Source organism: Colias philodice, chromosome 3 (assembly GCF_061535455.1).
Source record: "Colias philodice isolate Cphi_HAF_F1 chromosome 3, ilColPhil1 Martin Lab GWU primary, whole genome shotgun sequence".
Classification (NCBI taxonomy): Eukaryota; Metazoa; Arthropoda; class Insecta; order Lepidoptera; family Pieridae; genus Colias; species Colias philodice.
In genome coordinates, this window is record NC_143088.1 from 8,705,102 (window position 1) to 8,727,452 (window position 22,351).

Below are 22,351 nucleotides of genomic sequence, written 5' to 3' on the forward strand. Positions count from 1 at the left end.
TTGTTTTTCATTTTTAATCAGCAATTGGGAATCATCAGTTTTGTTTTTTGCAGATTGGTGATGTACCCTAACAATACGTCGAAAAGGGAAAGCATCAACGAATTATCGTTTTCGGCCTCTTTTTTTATTCTTCTCAACACCCACTGAATTTTCTATGTTATTGTGATCTTCCATTACATCTGAGTTTTGATGATGTGATGATAATCCATTCGTTTTAATATTGGTACTTAGAGTTGGTAGACTAAACTAGAAATGGCGGACTAAATTTGTCAGCGCGTCTGTAAGATCAGAATATAAAACCAACATCCTGTATTTAAGTTACAAAATTAATAATCTTACAACATGCCGCTACGTTGAAAATGACTAGAAGAAAAAATTAAAACACCTCGGATCAATTTTGGAGTAAACAAATCATTTTCCCCGTATGGGGATTTCCCCGGATGAACTTGGGAAGTTCAAGTTCTCAATACAAGTTTATATTATATTTCGTATTTCTCAAACGAAAAATAAACATTTTTGGAACTTCAAAAAAATTATATTATAAGAAAATTTATGAGCTTACTTTAGTTTTAAAGAATTAATATACATCCCCTTTACTGACACCCCGTAAAATAAAGAAATTGTTGCCAATCACCTTTGCAATCTATTTGGTTTCATTAACTTTATGTTCGAAGATAATTTTTTTTCTAGTAGTTACACGCGTATTTTTTTCGTTTATTTTCCATATCGAAATCAAATGTTTAAAAATACGAATATTTGCACAAAACTAAGATAAAAATAATCAATTAACAAAAATATTAAATTTAATGAAGTAGAGCAACTTTCACTTCGGTATGAAGGAAAATCGAGCGTAGAGCACACGTCAGAACGCTCCGGCCCAAGGAGCGCGACTAAAGAAATTCGCTAGGATTTTTCCTAATTATTTTAAATATTTTTTTAATATTTAAAGAATTATCAAAATTCAAAAAAAACATTTTTTAAAGGATTAATACTCATTGGTCTTCAACCAACTCGAATAAATTAATGGAAAAAATAACTTTTAGCAGTATTTATCAATAGATTTTGTAAGGCAAAAAATGGGAAATTTAATGAATTTATAACGTTCTAATTAAGAAAATCATAAGTTTTTCGGCAATTGTATTCAGCAGTTTTTAATAACGACTATATAAGGATAATAATGCGCTGATCAGATTGTGTAAATTGTAATCGGTTGCAACGTAGTGAGTGCACAAACTTAGCTCGAAATGTCTTTGGGGGAAAGAGACTTATCTTGAAGGCCTGATTAAGGTAACATAAAGTAACTTTATAAATGTGAAAAAATTCACGCGCATTGCGTATATAACACTAATTGATAAACAAGAAAAAAAAATTCAGTTTATCATTTCATTAGCCGGGAAAAAATTGTCAAATAACTTGTTGAAAACGCAATTTTGCTAGACTGCAGCCTTAAGAGTTCAAAATTAAAAGTAAAAGAAAAAATATATAAAAAATATTAATTTTTAAGTTTGTAATCTAAGCCACAGAATAATAACTATAGTAGCTAGCTATCTAAGCCTAAAATGTTCAGAGGAACAGACATATTATATGCATTAAAATTTAAATGCACTTAACGTAAAATTAGAGATGAAATTAGTAAGTAGAGAACAATTTTGCCACAAAAATTGTAATAAATTCAGTAAATTTGAGTGCACTGCAATCTAGAACATATGTTCAAATTATCTTTTTAAATTGCTTTAGATTAAGATTTCTTGTTTTTATAATCTTACCACAGACCACGATTATGATAGAAAGTGTTGATGCACTATAATTTGGATAGAATTACCTAGATAAATGTATAGATATATTTCTTCTAAGACACATTTCATATAATTTTATATGTCTATCTTTATAAAACAGGAAATACGTTGAACTTTAACTTCTTATTTACATCGTCTTTCAAGTATATTAAAGGTTTCCGAAAATTATATGGAATTCACAAATCGTACCGACATTATGAAATGACAAATTCCTGCAAGCGATCATATAAACTCACACCCAAAAGCTTGAAAATTTAAGCGCCAAAGGCTATGCTTGTTGATTGATTGCAGTAGACACAGCAATACCTACTCGTTCATTATTATGGATACAGACATTTACAATGAGTACCTACTAAGAAATAAATGCTCATAAGTACTAAAGGTCCTGCTATTTCGTGGTCTCAGACAGCCTTGGTTGTCAAATTTAAAATACCAGCCTTCTGATATATTTGTTCGTCAGACTAGATCAGGGTTCAAGATCTCATTGATATCTATATCATTACGTGATCTAATTTTACTTAAATATGCGAAGGTTGCAATCAAGCTGAACAAAGAATCTAAGGCAACTAAAATAATGATTGCGCGCACCGAGACGTGGTTCGACAGTGGTAATTTTGGTAGTGAAGATACTGCATCTGTAGTCTAGACAGATTAAGTACTGACCTAGTTGTGGCTTAAGCAGTTAAGCGTGTGTTATTGCACAAACACCTAACTTAAATTATTGACTAGATATTATAGAAGTAAAATACAGCCTCGCCAGTCGGTACTACGTGGCTACGTGCGGCTGTGCGGCCGTGCATACCGAATCGTAAGATAAAAGCACGCATAGGTACTTTACTAACTCTGACACCCACACGAATTCATCGGCCTACGTCTGTGTTGGGGTTATAGAACACACATGCGCAGACGCGCCAACACTAATAAAAGTTACCAAGACGCCAAGACAGAAGTGCGGTGTACGGTACTATTTGTTTGGAGGGAGGTTGAGGCACTCATACAAACGAGGGAGAGGCTGTGTTGGCGCGGGCCGCGGCCTGGCAGTTTACCGTTGCAAGGCGCGTTGTGCGGCCGGACGTACGACCGTCACCCGCGCGCCGCCGGCATTCTGAAGCACCGGCCTCCGCAACCTGCACCCACTGCCCTCACCACCCTGGACTTGCCACCGGGACTTTATTACTGTAATCGTTGTGTACATAAGGGGTGTTAATGGACTGATTGAACGAGCCTTGTTTTCTAACTTAGAGACGAAGTGCTACAACTCGTGCATATTTCACTGAAGTGCAATTCCCATTTCTGTTTCTTTATTGGATCGTCTCTATATCTACGGTAAGTCTCATAGATCGATGTGTTTTATTTTAGTAAATAGTAAAAACAGGAGTATTGAGTATTTTAATCGGTGTTTGATTGCAGTGTATAAAACCTAACATTATTTTCGAATTAAGTCCCATTGGAAAGCTGTGCAGTATAAATATGTATGCATCGCAACCGTTCAAGCTTTGACAATGATATAAAAAGACTATTAGATACGATTTCTCTTGAAATATAGTTATATTACGCTTTTATTGATTATCTCCTATAACGTGTACATTTTTCATATTGTTTACATATTGTATTAATAATATTATTCAAACGGGATACAACAATGGTGAAATTTGATCTACATTATTATCTACATATTGGGTACTTGTTAATTCTCTTTTCTGTCTGTCATTACTTGAACTAGTTTATTTCCAACTCATTAAGTATTAATTGCCTGAAGTAAAACTCACGGCAGCACGTTCCGTGTAGACCGTACATAATAATAATTTGACATTTAGTATGGCAACTTTTGGACAATGGAATTTATACTTTATTACAAGCCAGCAGATGAATTCTTTTAAGTTTTTATAATGTTCCGTGTAGATAATGCAGAATTTTTATTAATTATTATTTGATATTGTTTTCTTTATTTATAGCAAATAAGTACTTAAACTAACTTAAAGTAGTTTCTAGAAGCAGGTTGTCGTAGTCACGAATAAATTAACTTTATCATGAGTGTATAATATATTAAAAACTGCTTGAAGCCAAATGTCTCTAGTTCAACGTGGTAGCCACGTATTGAATTCATTTTAATAAATAATTTCTTGGTATATTTGTAGTTAATAATTATTATACTATATATTTTAATACTTACTTATAATATGTATATGTACACAATGTACATACTTATAATATATATTTTAATAATATAGTTTTATGTTTTAATATTGACAAATATCTTACTGCATTTATTATTTATCTATAAAATGTGTATATAAAGTATCAGCGGCAATAAAATTGAAACCTGTTGTACGTATGAATTCATCCGGTATCAATTCAAATTGAAGAAAAACTCCACGTGAGCTTCACTTGAGAAGCAATTTTAACATACAGTAGAGACAATGATCCATAATTGTCCACTTGAATGCACTAAAGGCTGACAAATTACTATATAATTATAATTAAAGAACGTTATAATTAAGTCAATAAAATGTGTTATGAAAATTACATATATATGTATATTGTATACCTTCATACCTTGTAGAATATGTCAGTTTTTATTTATCAGAGTAGGTATCATAGTTATTAATTGCAATCTTAAAATAATTGATCCTAAGGTTGTTAAACTACATTGTTGTATTATGTGGTATTATGTTATAAACAATCAATCAGCTGTAATAGGATTTCGAAGAAAATTGTATTGGTTGCATGTATTTATTCACGTTATTACCAGGCAGCTATTTATTTCTAGGGATATACCTATATTATTTTTAAACATAGCACTTAAAATTTACTTTTATTTTAAGTAGCTAGGATATATTAAAAGCACGTGTAATGGGTATACAGAATGCAAATTTCCACTTTAGCTGTACAAAATAAAAAAAAAGATAGCACAGAAATCTGAATATCTTAATTTTATATATTTAGTTATCATGATTATTTTATGTTCTTTGAAGTAAGTAAAGCAGTAAAAACTGGTAGTTGTTAAAATTACAGATACACCTACACTCTTGCCAAAAATGCTTATCTATGTTGTGTATACGCACATAAAAAGAAATATAACAATTATCTATGGATCGATGAAGAGTTGTCCATGGTACATGTTATGAATAGCATTATTAAATATAAATGATAGATTTACATAACATTTTTTCATATTCATCAGGAGTAAAATCGTGACATAGTAATAACATCTGACAAGTAGACCTAGGAAGCAGTTTACTGACATAATAAATTCCCTGCATATTTATTATGGGTCAGATGAGAGATTAAAGTTGGTATTAAATACAAATAAAACGGAGAATAAGACAATATATTATTATTACATACATGTTGACGCGTAAAATTGATTTAATCTTCAAAACCTGCACCGGCAAGACCTGCGGTATTGCCCCGGCTAGAAACTTTTTTCACAAGTTGTTTCAAAATTCAAAGTACGAACACTAATTGTTTGACACGTAAGAATAATTTATCAAATGTAGGTAAAAAGTTTCGTTTGTACAAATTACAATTGTACAAAGCATAAAGCCCTTAATAGACTAAAGAGTACGTAAGATATAGTACATATTTATATTTCGCTAAGAGATATCTTAAAATAAATAATAAAGTAAATATTACCGTATTAAAATATTGATAAAGGCGTAATACAGTTTATTTCATTTATCGTTAATGTTATAGCCTTAAGATTGTTACACATAATTGTAGCAATGTCCAAGACAGTTGTTTCGAAATTCATTACTTTAATTTTAGCTGTACTTACGTCGGACGTTAATGTAATATCGATACAGTTCTTTAATGATTATGTAACTCAGTTTCTTATTTTTTCATACATCATTTACTACAAAAATCTCATAGCAAAATGACAACCTTCCGGCCACGTACAAATGCAAATACAGTAGTCGTAATTGTTAACAATAAAATTTTTAATATTCATTTTATTGTGCACTTAAAATCTGTTTATTAAAAACATAATTTTGCATTCTTTAGAAAGAATACAAAAATATATTATCGGTATTACGTTTTTATACAAAAAATAAAATGGTATTAATTACACGAAGGTTATCGGCTTACGTATTTAAAACTGATACGTTAATCGTACAAGTATAAAACAGGAAGAGTTAACATATCCCGGCTGACTTTATTTATAAAAAATACTTATTTACTTTACATTGTTGACCGAAAAATATCAAATATTTTTAAACGCGTGACTTGTTCGTGTATTAAGCACGATTCCATAGTTGAGGGATTTCAAATATTTTATATACCTGCATTATAAACCATTATTATTATGGAATACAAATCATTCCTAAATAAAACGATCTTGCCATAACATAAGCATAAATATTTATATGTGCATATTAATTACAGCAATATTATAATGGAAAGTTTTCTTTTCGATGCACAACGCGTTGAACTCTTTTGAACAGACGTACATAAACCGATGGAAGCTTTAAAATTTAAAATAACCCCTTTTCTGTTTATTGTTTCCGTGAGGTATCTCAATTTGTCAAATTGAGAAAAAAGTCTGCGGTCTTTTTTAGATCATTAATTCTTACGATGAACGTAGCTTTTAATTTTAATTTAGAAATGTTATGTAAGTTATCATTATTTTATTTGAAATTATACCAATTTTGAGTAAGAATCTATTATATTTTGGGTCCTTGAATTAAAACTTTCTAACAGTTTTTGACAAAAGTTTCAACGTTCCCAAAATTAAGTACCAAATAGAGAAAAATTATAAGAGCACGTGCCCTTGTAGACACACAATATGAAGGTACATGGATGACATATTTTCTGAATTATTCTCTCGGTTTCATGCAAAGTCGAACTATTGGTGATTAACTGAACTAATAATTAACAAAAACAAAACAAAGATGGAAAGGTTCAGAAAAAAGATCTATTAATTTTTTATCGAATGTCATAAACGCCATCGAGTCATACCAACTTGGAATTGTTAAGAATGAAGTGTAAATATTTATACAAATCTTGATTGTATCGTGATTAATAAGTACCCCATTACTTGAGAGTAAATGTCTTCTGACACAATGAGACAGCCGTGGTGACGCAGCGCTGCCAATAAATTACGCACATATTATGAGCTTTATTACTTCCATATACTTTGATATTGTATTTATCTCAATAAAAAAAGAAATAAGCAAAATGTTGTATTGAATATAGAGTATAAAATGGGATCCCCGAGTCCAGCCATAAATCGTTAATATACAATATACTTGAAACATCACTACATAGTATAAAACAAAGTCGCTTTCCCTGTCCCTATGTCCCTATGTCCCTATGTCCCTTTGTACGCTTAAATCTTTGAAACTACGCAACGGATTTTGATGCGGTTTTTTTTAATAGATAGAGTGATTCAAGAGGAAGGTTTATATGTATAATAAGATCCATTAAGTAGTGGAGAAGTACTGTTATTTTTGAGGTTTCTAATGTGATGTCGTAAAAAATTACATTTATTCCGCTTACATTGCAAACGCAGGCTGAACCCTACGAGTTTTATCAAAATAATGTACTAAGTATTATACACATTGAAAAGGTCTACAGAAAAGTCCGCGATGGTATATGTCTATCTCTTATGGATAACCCACAATAACTTTTTTTTGTCATTTACTTTTTACGACAAATAATGGCTAATTTTCGAAGCGATTTTAACCAATACAGCATTAATCCTTAACCAATTAAATACCATGGATACATTGTCCATTTAATATAGATCTATATGGCCCTTTACACCGTATGATTTAAGTGAATATTTTCGAAGATATTACAGATTTAAAAATTGCGGGACGTAGCGTTTGCGGCCGCCCGGCTATGTATTTTATACCCGTGCGATGCCGGAGCGGGCCGCTATATTTTTATACCTATACAACGTTCACAATTTTTCTGTAGTGTATTTAGTATCAGCATTGCACCCGTGCGAAGCCGGGGCGGGTCGCTAGTTATAATATAAACGACTTTACCGTCCGAATATTGTTGTCGAGTTTATTGTTTTATTTCTCCTCCTGACCTTTATAATTACATTTGAATACATATTTTGGATAAGCAGGTAATTTCCTTATCTATGAACCGAGAATTTTTGATTAAATGTAGGTTTATAAATTTATAAAGCATTTGAATGCCATAAAACCAAAAATATAAATTCAACAAAAAAAAAAAAAAATAAATGTAGGTTACTACCGATATTTAGTTTTGTTTATTTTTGGCGTCCAATGTGCTATTAGATGAGCAGTTTTTATCAATAAGTTTTATATAGAAATTATTGAAATTAGCTCCGCTAACGTAAAGATGGCATTAAAGCAGTCAGCGGGCGCGGCTGGGCGTAACTTGCATTGTTCACGCTCGCATCGTGCCGTGGTATCTATTGACTGTTGCCCTATGCAGATGTGGAAAGTTAATCCCATACCTTGAAAAGATGGAGAGGAGAGCTACGTGCCTATATTGAATAATTAGAAATCTTCATATAATTCCGCAAATTCTAATTAATAGAAGTATATGAAAACAAAGAGGTACATTAAGTTTATTATAAGATTAAACATTTCTTAGTAGTAGGCAGGGGGTAGTAAATAACTTATAAAAGCATGCGGCACTAGTCCCTTTGCTGTATTAATAAATCCTTCGCTGATCCAATTAGATTTATAATCAGTGGTTGGATTTAAAATATTGATAATGAAATGGCAAAAACCTACTTACACATAGATATTATCACTACGTTATTGTTACAAGTTAATTTGGAACACGAAACTGACTCATTAGGTGAAGTAATCACACGTGATTTACATGTCCATGGATTCAGTTTTCTTTTGTAAAATGCTATTTAGTCTTTGCAAGCTTTGTGTAGAGTAACAAGTGCAATCTAGTCATCAACAACTGACATATCGAACTGTGCTATGATTCATGACAGATTCATCTCAGCCATCCACGTCGTGAAATGGCGACATTACACAATATACACAAGTGTTCATTGATTTGCCGAATTAAACTATCACCTTCGAAGGTAGGCATCCTCTAAGCTGATGCGCAACCTTTACTTTACGTAACTGCATAGAATAGCGTATGTATTTGCTGTTTAAAATATTCATAAATAATATAAAGCTATCATGAAAATGGTCGTGAATCATCATACAGCAAACATTTGCAATTGGACATAATATGCACTAAAGTATTTAACTGAGTATCAATTGAAAAAGAAAGTTTCTAAGGTACTTATATTCTCCTCAGAATTGTCTATTAAACAAACTACCCGATTCAGAATAAGTAACAAAATTAACTTTTTTAACAAAATTTCACGTATCACATGAAAAAAGTCCAAACAGACAAAGTTTTACCTTACTGGAAAATCCCCTGTAGAGATGCTAATGAAATTAAATTTCCCCGCGACTACAAAGGAAGTGACCTTTAACGATTGGGAATTTCATAACTATCATGAAACATGTGTTATTCCAAATTGCTTTTCTTACGAATCGTGTCTGGATACAAAAGTGGTTCAATTGAAGTGAGAAGATAATTTAAAGTGAAATGACCGAGTAGATGCCTTGACCCTTTGCGGGCGTTCACGAGGCGCAAGGCGGAAGACTTGTGCTCACTCGACCGCGACCCGGTCCTGCGTAGAAAATGCCCGTCCTTGTGATTTCACAATGTCTAACCTTTGACCTTGAGTTAAATACCCAAAGATAAATGTTGACAAGTTTTTTAATGGGTTAATCATCTACACTGATTGTCTTGTTTGGCGTGGATAAAAAAGAAAAGTGCAGCAAAAAGGATTATTGTTAAAATAAGTTGTGCTTGGAATTTTCCAACGTGATATAATTTTTAAATTTGCATTGCTGAGTTTGAATTGCGTAACTGAGGTTATACAAATGAGATTTTGTTTTTTTTTTGTAGCTTATAATATAGGTTGAACCGAACATCGATATTTGTTTAACCCTAATCTGACTTTGAAATTATTGAACTTATATTTCAAATATTGTAACGGACAACACGAACCAGAGTATGAACATACGGGATCTTAAGATAAAATAAACTAAAGTTATAAGAAAATATAAACCATCTCATGGGATATTTTTATCAATATACATAATTTATTACAATATAATATGCCTTATTACTTGATTTCAAAGGAAGTAAAGACCTACATTTTATTTCCTCTTTCTATTTCCGTCACACTTATTATATTTTTTTTCGAAACTCGTATAAAGAGGTACTGGTATAACTGAGTTATAGATTCTATTTCCTCTCAATGTCTCTCAGGCTGGTAGCAATTTAATTGTGGATGTCCCTAGTACACAAATAAAACTAATAACACCTAATGTCTTGCCATGCATATGTGGAAAATATAGTCGATAATTATTAGTTTTCAATTTACATGATTCTGGTCTGAGAATATACTAAAAATTATGTATTGAAAATCTATATATATATATATATATATACATATATATATATATATATATATATATATATATATATATATATATATATATATATATATATATATATATAAAACTCAAAGGTGACTGATATAGTGATCTATCAACGCACAGCCCAAACCACTGGACGTATCGGGCTGAAATTTGGCATGCAGGTAGATGTTAGGACGTAGGCATCCGCTAAGAAAGGATTTCCCGAAATTCTTGCGGGAACGGGGAAAAACGGGCATACACGTGCAAAGTCGTGGGCGGAAGCTAGTATGTAATAAAATCAAAACAGAAATTTCTTCTGGTATAAAATATAACCCACCAAATGTACAAAACTCTACAACTCAATTAACCCGGCCACGAAAAAATCACTCTAAAGGCTTACCCGTGACTAATCTGTACATTAAATTTTAATATGTTGAAATACACTCAGCATATTTTCTATCTCACCATGTACTACAAAGCACACACAGACATTCGGTTGTTTTTGTCGAATATTAGACGAAGAAACCGCCGAATACCGCTAGCGACGCAGTCGGTTATTGCTCTCGGATTCCGCAACAAATTAACATGTATTCAGTACGGCTACATTTAATACTTAGTGTTTATACAATATAAAGATTTTTACCACCTTTCTATTGTAAATTGAACATGTGCGTATATTTGGAAATAAATAAACTATAAATTAAACTTATAACTGCTAATAAAACCTTAGATAAAATAACAAAATCCTTACAGTTATTAATTAAGTTTTATTCTTCATCTTGCTAATCTATACATGAACTAAAAACTTGACGGAACCATTTATCACCTTACCAGTTTTCAAATTGCATCCAGTAAATCGATCATTCAATAATCCGTTCACACTAATATCAAATACGCATTTTGAATTAAATAGGATTTGTACAGAAAGAATTTATCAAGCAATTATAGTAGCAGAAATAAAATCTCGTAGTAAAACTGAGATGGCTAGCCTGATCCGGTTTTAGGAGAAAGTAATAAATTATGTTCTTGGCCAAATTTTGATTGATAGCTTTGCATATTATATTATAGCAGTCTTGTTTTGTACATATTAGTCCATATTATCTATTCATCATACAGCTGGTTTTTAAATTCAATTTATCTTTTTTCATTTGCTAAGAATATTACCTAATACCTAATCGCTTTAATCTTTGTCTTAAAATTAGGTACCAACAAATGCATGCATGAATAAATATTGAAGAAATTTTGAATTTAAACCAGACATTAGTCATGAACACAAAAAGATAACTTTAAGATCATTAAGCATATGTATGCTCATAATGCACAAAACAAAAAAGATAACATTTTGTAAGCAATGGCTGAAAATAATTTCATATACAATACGGAACTGCTAATTAGAAATTTCTACGATGGCACTAATTGCCTTCTGTCACTCCTCGAAGTAATTAAATCAATACGATTGATTAGCATACAGTCCAGTGATAAAATCAAACGCTCCGATACTGCATTTTATGCAAATTGTGATATATTTGCAATTTTGAGACTTATACCAACTAAAATATGTGGTCATAATTCGTACACATGTCTGCAAAAATTTAAGCTGCATTTTGTTGGCTTGTCTACCCTAGTTTCTCTTTTATTTTTATTATATCTAGCATCTTAATTACTTAATTGCTTGGTATTTGACTGCAACAGTATTTGGCAAATTGTATAAATTAAAATAGCTTGCAGAAACATAACTTTTGTTAACATACGTGTTCTGTGTATTTCTAATAAAATAAAAATAGCAATATAACACTTCTTGGCGTAGGTCTTCATTTTAAAATTAATGGCGTTGAATTGTTGTCTTATAGTGAAAGTAAATCCGAATTTAATAGCGTTAATTTAATAAGTGTGTTAAATAAGCGGATTATACTGTACACTTTAATATATCGTTTTTTAAAAACTTAAACGTTAAATATGAATTTAGCACAAAGCGTCGATAATAGACTAATGTCCTTCATTGGCATTGGACGCGGAAATTAAACGACTAAATTACTACCTACATTCCGTATGCAGACAGCAAAATATAGCGTTACTAAACGCTACAGTTCCACTCATAAGATTTTAATTATGAATCGTTATATAATTTTGTATTCACATAATGTTCAAAATTCGTTTACTTTCTCACTATATTTGTAGACACGCTCGGTTATTAGTTCAATTTTTTGTGGAAAAATCCGACTCTTATTCGAATATCTTTCATCAAAATAGAGTTGCACTGTTCACGTCGTTTACTTGGTATAACAAAAACAGCATTAGTAGTATTTAATCGAGCGTGGGATTACGAGAACAGATTTAGGTATAAATTAAGTTTTAATTCGTTGCCGTGTACTTTTCTGATTGACCTTCAGCTTTTAGCGTATTGCCGGAACATTTGTCATGGAGTTTGTTAAGATAAAGACTGATTTATTAATCTCAATAAATGGAAACCTACCAAAATGCTATTGTTTTAAATTTATAAGCTATTTTTAAAGATTTATTACGCTTATTAACAGTTTAAAAGTGTTAATCTTTCTAAAATGTAGATACATTTAAACTAGATTATTACACTACACGAGAATAAAATTCTTAAAAATGTGAGAACATTAGTTATATTTTTGATAAGAATAATAAGTACCTTATTAGAATTTTAGAAACTTATTCAAAGAGCCATAAACCTGAACCGAGTCGAACATCGCTGAGTTTTTAGTATCTAGAGCATATTCAGATTAAATATTAAAGTAAGTTAATGCACACTCTGAATGATATTGTTGCTAAAAACAATGGTTAGATGGATCTACAAAATGAATAAAACCGCAACAGTGGTATCCAATTAAGTGGATTGCTAATAAAAGTGAAATCGAAGTGAGTGCAGTGGCCGGCGGGTGGCAGCGGCCACCGAGACTCGTACGACAACCACACACATTGATCTGCATCATTATCATCGTCATTTGTTTACTAAATCCAGCTACAAGCTACTATTGACAGAAGTTTTAACTCGTTTGGACCGCATACCTAATATTAGAATCCTTACGCACAATAATATACCGTTGTATGTTTTTTTTGTTGCTTATTATTTCGTGATCATATAAAAATATTAAAAGATTATTTTATCTATCTTAACACAATAATAATTATTAATATAAACGAGTCGGTGATTTGTAAGTTTTTATATGACTAAATTTCTCGTCTTATATTTAGCATAGCGACCCGATGTCGCCTTCCTTAATAATAAAATTAATTAAAGAATAAACTTTGTGGATTATAAGTAGGATTTGAGATTTTTTTGCATGTTTTCAACTTCATGTTCTGGTTTAGTGTTTCGTTCAATCACGCAATTTGTATTCATTTTGCAATGCTTAGATAACGTCAGCGGCAAATCTGAGGAACATTGTTATTCGTTTGAGATGGGATCATACACGTCGTTATAAACATTGATATGATGATAATATTATGATCCTAGCGATTTCCTGCGAACATTACATCCGTTGACATAATATATCTAGTTATGTATCAGTGATACTCTTGCTTGGGCAGTTAAACTGATTTCTATCAATGTAGAGTCTTAGTTAAAAAGTTTATTAAATGCTTTTCTTAGTACGGACAAATTATTTGATAATTTGAATTGATTGAACTTAATTAAAATAAAAGTAACAACGTTTAGCTCGTAATGTAAGCTACTTTAAGCAGAGCACGGCGTGGAGGAGCGCGGGGCGCGCGGTGTTTCGGTCCAAGCATGATTTATCTCGAGCTAAGATCCGGTTTGCACCGTTTAGCGGCACCCACGTCTTTAGTTTGCTTTATCGAAGTAAAGCAATCATTTGGCACTTTGTTCTTTGCAATTATACGTCCTTAGTATTGTTACGTTCATACTTTAAATTTGATTACATTTTATTTCAAATAATTTTTTCGTTCAATATACTATAATTAATTATTGAACATTGTAAGATAATAAATAAGGAAGTTAGGTTGTTTATATTGATAAAATGGTCAAATCTATAGATTTATTTTCGTGATTTTACCAACGATATTTAGAAAATATACAAATTATTACAATATTAACGGGAAATTTACCAAAAAGTTGGTGCACAATAAAGTAATTAATTAATTAAGTATATTGATGGACGGCGCGGTGCTAAATTAGCAATTAAAGTACATAATTGAATTCGTTCCAGCTATTCAAGTGTAGGTACATTGCGTATCGACTGAAATGGAAAGTCTGAAAACGCACAATGACAAGCGAACATGATGGCTCATAGATCATGCAAATAAAGCAAAGTCTGTGTTATTATCTAGACACATCACGATCCGTTTGACATGACTCTCACGTCTGTGTGTCTGTGTGCTGGGTTCTCGTGAGTCAGTAGGCAGAGTTGCGCACTACGCACGGTGAGGAGGTAGCGCATAGCGTGCCAACTTGTATTACGGTTATTTTGCATCATACTTAGCTCTCGCACATCGCTACTGAAAGAGACAACTGAGGAAAGTCATGACGAAAGCAATGCGATGCATTCGGCGCGTCTGCAATTAAATACATTCACTCAAATTGATTGCTGAAAATATTAACACGGCCAGTTGCCATTAAAAATTAAAATTATCCCCAATTTCATATTTTAATTTATTTTGATAAATTAAAATATGAAAACTGTTAATATCATCAGAGTGTAAAATCTTATTAATATCATCTATATTTATTCCATGAATCGATAAATATGTAATGGAATTTCATTACGTAGAAAATGTGCTTTAATAGCAATAATGGGAACCATCAATTTAATAATCGTGAATTGATGTTGTGATCTTTAAAAGTCGAATCGTGCCCTGAACATTTCTTTGTTGCATTTTTATAAACTTTTTGCTCATAGACATGAATTTCGCCGGCCGCTCTAGGCGCTTTCTTCATTACCCAATTGCTTGTCAATGCTTCATCATTATTGACCGTTTGACCTCGCCTCTTATTGCTAATTTATTTACACTTCTATTGTAACATAGATAAATACCCTATTCACCTGGTGTTTGCTTACAGTCATTAATAATAATGGTAATTCAATTTTTTGCCAATTAAGACTAGATTGATAAGTTGAAGACGTGTTTTGCATCATATTTTAGAAATTTAATCTCCTTTGGTTGTTATATGAATAGAAATGTATTAATAGCATAGACAGTCTTATGTCAGATCTATCTTATTATTTTTAAAGACATGATGTAAATTAGTTGTCATGTTTTACATTTTATCGCCGCATAATCTAACTTAGTTGTTTATAACACTCTACAAAGAAAGACATTTAGGTAATTAATGTTTTCTGTAGAAAATATGAAGTTTAGGAGAGAGTTTTGAGGAATGGTTTGTAGCGTTTAGGAAAAGTTAGTTTTACATTAGGAAGTAGGATTATGTCCAACTAATTAACATGGTTAGGTGCATTGAGGTAAATGTGTAAATATTGAAGTGTTAAGAGATTGCATTGTTATTGACTGAAGTTGGTCAGCTGTAGCATTAGTGTCGATTGGAGGATTACTTCAGTTCTTAATAAAGGCAAGGCGTCGATGTTTAAAGCTGTGGGTCAGTGGCCATAGCGAAGACTAAGACCACTTTCATCGCAGCCGCTCACGACTTATATTATCGGTGCATCTTTCCATTAGCCGCGTCCGCAATCGTAACCATAATCTATATGAAACTACCCAAATAAAATTGAATGCGAAATGTGACTTTGTAATAACCATATAAAAGTAATTAAAAATGTATAAAATTAAATTTAAAAATTTTAATTGCTTAAACGTATTATAGCGAGTAAGAATGCAATATACAACACCGATTTCATCCGTGGTTGAGTAATTTTTAGGTTTTTTACTAAATGTATAATACATATTATTTATTCGGTATTTAAATAATGTTGTTAAATAATTTTGATGTTATAATAAGCAAATATGTGGTATAATTTGCTTGTTATTAAGGGCTCTATGTTTCTATTAAGTCATTAAGAAAACTTAACGACAAAGTAAAATGTTTAGAATGCATTAAAGTTGGTAATGTGTCTTAATATGTTGGTAAGCTTATTTGCTTATAATTTAAATCGAAAGATTGACCTTTCATTAAGTTTTCTCTTTAACAACACTACACAGTCCTTTATTGCTTAATCGATAATAATATAAGTGAATTATTTGTACCATAAATGTACATGTAAGATCTGGAAAGAAATAAATAAATTTATTATTATTAAAAAAAAAAAAAAAATTTAAGTGCTTTATACATTACTAGCTGTTGCCCGCAGCTTCGCTTGCATGGAAAAGATAAATTTTCATGGAATAAGTTTTCATACCCTATTTTACCCCTTTAGGGGATGAATTTTCTAAAATCCTTTCTTAGCGGATGCCTACGTCCTAACATCTACCTGCATGCCAAATTTCAGCCCGATACGTCCAGTGGTTTGGGCTGTGCGTTGATAGATCACTATATCAGTCACCTTTGAGTTTTATATATAGATTTCATGTCTAGCGACATTCAATTATTATTAAAGTTTAATATGTGTCCTTTTTATTCGTTACCAGTTATGTCAATTAAATATTCACAGAAACCATTACTAGATAAACAGTAGTGCGATATGAAATTTAATTAAACGGAAAGGCTTAATAAGCGATTAAGAAATGGAGGATTGTTAATTAAATTCATAATTATTTAGTTAAAATTGCTTCGAGAAAAGGTTACGAGCACATTAAATGATGATCGTGTTAATTGAGAACACAAATTGAATTTCGCTCATCATTAGAGGCTGCTTGAATGATTGCTTATAAGAACACTAACCACATAGTCGGGGTCACACCGTGTAAGACCCGCTTAAATTACCTTACCGAAAAGAAAAAGTGTACGGATCGAGGTGTACAAGAAGTAGACGTAAATCAAATTGTAGATGCCCGATAAAGTGGATAATAATTAGTGGAAGTCGTGAAAGTGTTGGGAGAAAAATTCGTGAGAGTTTTGTGTTAGTGTGATTGTGCATCTGTCAGGGTATCCGGTTGCGGTCTGCACAGCCACGGCACAGCTCTAATAGGACGATAGGTATTTTGTTTTTTGTCATTGTCGTATATATGAGTCATAGGCTTACCAACATACGTGTTAAATAATTTATTCTGAATTGACCACCGCTTCCTATTTATTTTATTTGATGAATGTCTCTTAAATTTATTTTATTTAATCTGATAAATCAATTATTTTTTTGTTTTATACATGAGTCATTGTTAACGACAGCAAAACACAATCATATTTTTGTTATACATATATTTATTACCTACTTAGAATGGATATTTATGAATTTAAAATATGTATTAATAACAAGAAAACATATTTTTATGTGATAATGAAGTTTCTAATTTGTTAGAAGTTATTTTGATAAAAATATTTATACCTTGATTCCTCCTACCCGGATGTTTGTTGAGCGTTTTGACCCACTTGTGTCAGATCTATCGACAGGTCAAAAACGCTATGTGTCATTCTACGTAGAGTTAAATAACATGCAAATAACTAATTGGAATATTCAACAAATGCAATACATACGCTATATTTTTTAGCCTACACCGTTAAATCCATGTATGCCTATTTAGCTATTTAGTATTTACCTAAAAATTGAAGCAGCAAGACTAAAAATTGTTTTCATTTCCTTCTAATGCAGATACATATCTTCTTTAAAGCTTTTGAGTTTGGTTTCTTAGTTTTATTAATTATGTATATGCAATGAATACACCATAAAAAATATAAATGTCAATTTTAAACTTTGTTTTGTTTAAACTAAGGCAACGTTAGGAGAGATCAAATCTGTGTTCAAAAATTCTTCCAATTTTACTGCTATAATAGAATATCTTGATAGATTCTAGTCATGGCTTAGAAAGTATAGTTTGATTGATTCTAATAAACCTCAAAGTAATAAGTAATTTCCAGGTAAATGTTACAATTTAGTTCTATAACGAAGATCCTAGTACAAATCCGATATTATGTATTTTGAGTAATTATAATTTATAGTAAATAAGTAATGAATTATGGCGTGGAAGTGCAAAGCTGACTTAATAGCTTTCGCTATCGTATAACTGATGGTTTCTCCGGGATATTAATAATCATTTCTTACATTCAATCGACTTAATTACTATTAATACAATTATATGAACGACCCAGTAACTCCTCGTATTTTAGAAAAATAAGGAAATAAAAATAAGGAAATAATGAATATAAGAGTGAATGTTATAATGGAACAAGAGAGACTCTACATCTTCATAGAATGTCACTGTTCAAGTTTTTGTTTATTAACTAAATGTATTCAGTGACACGTGGTCTCATCTGATTTATGCAAGGATTTATGTGTTGACAATATTAAGATTCGATTAACATTGTGTGTACTCTATGCTATATGTAAATCATAGGAGCATAAAAAGAAACAAGTAAATAAAACATATAAAAGTATCAAAAAAACCTAAAAGCCAACATGAAACGTGTGTAAAAAATAGCGAGTTAACTTGTCACTTTACGCAGAACACAACCGGCTTTAAACCAGTTCTCTTATATACTTTAAGTGTATAAATCAAAATAGTTTCAGTATATAATGGAAATGTAAATGATAAATCCTATGTAATTATAAACACAATTGTAGTACCGAGAAACACTTAATGACAGGTACCGGTAGCGATTATTATGCAACGAGCCGGACCCAGGACAATATTTATAATATTTATATCACGAGCGACGTGACTTGATCTAGAAGATATCGTTCGATGCTCGCAGTACCCTAATAAACTTTACTATGCCAACCTTTTAGCTCGGAATTTACGCGGAGTCTACAGAATTATAACGATTTACGAGTGATCTGTTCTATACCTACTACAAATGATATGTAATTTATAGGAATAATATAATATAGTAATGTTGTCTCATTATAGTAGTATGTATAAAGTTTCATATAAAATGTTAGAAATTATACTTGATTTCCAATTAAGTAGAAACGCATAACGTGCCGCAGCTGCAGGTGAGGTGGGAATGCTTTCTGTCATTATTAGATCTTCGTTGGGGTTATTAAAATAATATTATATAGCATTTAATGATATATGTATGTAATTAAATACAATGTTTATGCATATCTAACAATAATTTTAGTAACGGGGGCTAGAATATAAATATATACATTTACAGCTTAAAAATAGTGTACCAATGTTGGTTCTGTTAAAAATATAGCACTAAATTATCTTGGTTTTCAGTCATACTCGACATAATATTTTAGTTATAATTTATTTTCGTAAAAAACGTCTAGTAATAAAAATTAAAAAAAAAATTTAGTAATAAAAATATATATGTATAATAAAAATATATACTTGAAAGCCAAGTCAACGAAGTGCTGCTTTTTCAAACAAAATAATAATACTTATAAGACTATTTACAATGGTTCTCCGAATACAATGGTAACATTATTAGTTACAACGACGCGTGTCTAATTTTAACATTCATTTACTTAAATCGTTTGTATATATTGTATGCCTTTATTATTTGTAAAAGAGTTTCGAGACATTTATACACATGCAATTTCATAATGGCAAGAAGGAAGTCTGAATATAGTTTATACTGACAAAGAATATCAATTAAATATCAATAACGGAACTGAATCGAGTCAGGCTACAAGTGGACATGGCCATAGCAGTTCTTAAGGTCACATGAAATGCGTCCACTCTTATAAGTTAATAATACAAAATGCCTTATTGACCTATGCAGGAGTCATTAAAATTAAGACGTTGCTCGTCTCTCTGACATTAAGGGTCATCGCAAGTTTTTATTGATCGAAAATACATAATTATGTTATTAAATAAATTCCTTTTATAATTGTCATTTAAACTACACTTATATTGGTCTCCGTAAACTTGATAGTCTCATTAAATATTGCTTTATCTTATCGTACCACAATCCTAACGCTTCTGATATAAATCACATTGATGTAGGTCAAGATATTTAAAATACGACTTGACGTTTTTAATCGATTTTTATATGACACTCAAATAATAAATAAAAAGTAATCCTCGAAAATAATTAAAGCAAAGACATTGTTGTTCCACATCATTTTTATGAGCCATTACTTTGTAAAGCGCTCGTATACGTCAGTAAATCATAAAATTTGTTCAGATATTAAATTAAACGCTAGGACTTAAGAGGTGAAAGGCAAATTATTTTTTTAATAAAAATACTCAATTATATGGAATCATCATTTGTATTTAATTAACGATGAAAATGCAATCAAGAGACAACTTTCTTCATAAAAAGTGACTATGCTACACCTAAGTCGCTACCGGAATGCAGTCTTCGTATGATTATCTACATATAACGATTTAATGTTCATCCTATATAAATCGCTGTCAAGATTGGCGAGAATTATTGAATTAAAATTTATGATACAATTAGCATTCAGTCGGACGGCTGTAGAATGTCGTGCATGGTGTTATTTAAATAGCATAATATGCGCGTGCGGATCTCGTGACTTGCGACGATGATTATAGAGCCGCCTTTTATCGTGCCGATAATGCAACGTTGCTGCTGCGTAATGTTCAGACAATAGTTTACTTTGCTCAGTGAAAACCGAGCACCGGTGCACATTAACACGGAAAAGACACAGCACCCGTGTATTACTGGTGTTTTAACTTTTCCAATGCTATAGTGCGTCACGGAAGATAAGCGAAATGGGCAGCAGATAGTATGCGAAAAGGATCGGTAATTACAGATGTGAAGCATTGTGTAGTACGGGGCGGCAATCGAAAGCATTTAGTCGTGAATCGGCGCGTGTTGTCGAAGGCTATTGCGGTCGGTTTCTCTCGCACTTGTATCTCGCGATCTCAGCGCGGAGGCGTTTCGTGCGCCTTTTTTGGAATAACTCGAGCAAATTTCGTCGGAAACTTTTATTTCGCTCCGCGCGAGTTGCACTCGGAAATCGGATTTTTATTTTAATGAGCCAGTTTCGCGGCGCCGTCTCGCTCACACCCGCCGCTGCACTGAATAAATAAATGACTTGCTCTACTTTCTATGAGATCGTTTCTTTGGCAGGCCGATGAGACACGCTGGCTCGCCTGTGACGTAGACGCGGCTTTGTCAGGGCCGATGCCCGCTCACGTGTTCTCTGACCGCGTGCTCTTAGCCAACGCTGGTCTGTTGCTCTGTATTCACGAAACCGTTTTACGATTCCATCTAGATACATTTGAGTCACGATTTACTTGCAACAAATGCTTCTTAATAAAACTTCTTATATAAAGCTGCAATCATTTAAATCTCTCCGTTCTATATAGAGAGCTTTAAAAGTTGATCGTGCACTGTAAGCGCTTGTTATTTTTATAAAAGCTAATGGTGTAAATGTTTAGAGATTCCGCGTTATCGCCTTCTACGCCACTCTGATCATCGTCTATTAATTAAGTGATCAGGGTCTATGATAATTTTTCCCAACGTATAAATCATTATAATAAATTGGCAGACTTGTAACTGTCAGGTCATCGGTTCCTCATGGAGCAATGATTGATGATGATTCGTTCATGGAATGCGCCTTGTTCGCTATTAAACATTGTTATCGTACCTAGTACACAAATGATGTACATATAAGACAATGTACGATGGGCAACACAACCTTTAGATGGGCATATCAAAAGCACGCTTGCAGAGGAGAAAATTTCACTGCCGCATTACTTTGACCGAATAGTACGATATGTGTAACCGGACATGGAAAGGACTTATTTATTAGTGCAATGCACTTGTATGCGTCACGAGTGACACGAAGGACACGCTTTGTCTGGATCAGGTGGTGAGGGCGTGCGGGGTGTGCGGCGTGGGGTGCGGGGCGGGCGGCGAGCGGGGGGCGCACGGTCGCGGCGGCTCTCGAGGCCGCTTCCTGCCGCAGGACTGGTTCTGCTATTTGCACCACTTTATACTGCACCAGTTTCCATCAAGTGCGCACAGCCTTCTCAACACTTAGACATTTACTCAACGCGTATAAATTTGCATGCTAAGGAGTTTCGCGGTAGGCTTATTGCATAAATAGTAACCATTTTAAAGATTACTAAAGCAAAGTTTTACATCAATTAGTTTGTTACGTTACAGTAATG

General features: G+C 32.2%; 1 protein-coding gene across 4 annotated transcripts in view; it reads left to right on the forward strand.

Moving 5' to 3' along the window:
• The window catches only part of LOC149489863 (uncharacterized), a 59,545-nt gene that overhangs the window by 5,697 nt on the left and 31,497 nt on the right, over nucleotides 1–22,351 (forward strand). For 2 of the 4 annotated variants that reach the window (XM_089714627.1, XM_089714631.1), the window contains exon 1: nucleotides 2,539–3,122. The exons of 1 other annotated variant lie outside the window; for it this stretch is intronic. The gene's annotated coding sequence lies outside the window, so the exon portion shown is untranslated. Of the gene's footprint in view, nucleotides 1–2,538; nucleotides 3,127–22,351 lie in introns of those variants that run through there. One more of the 4 variants, XM_089714628.1, reaches the window with a different exon arrangement.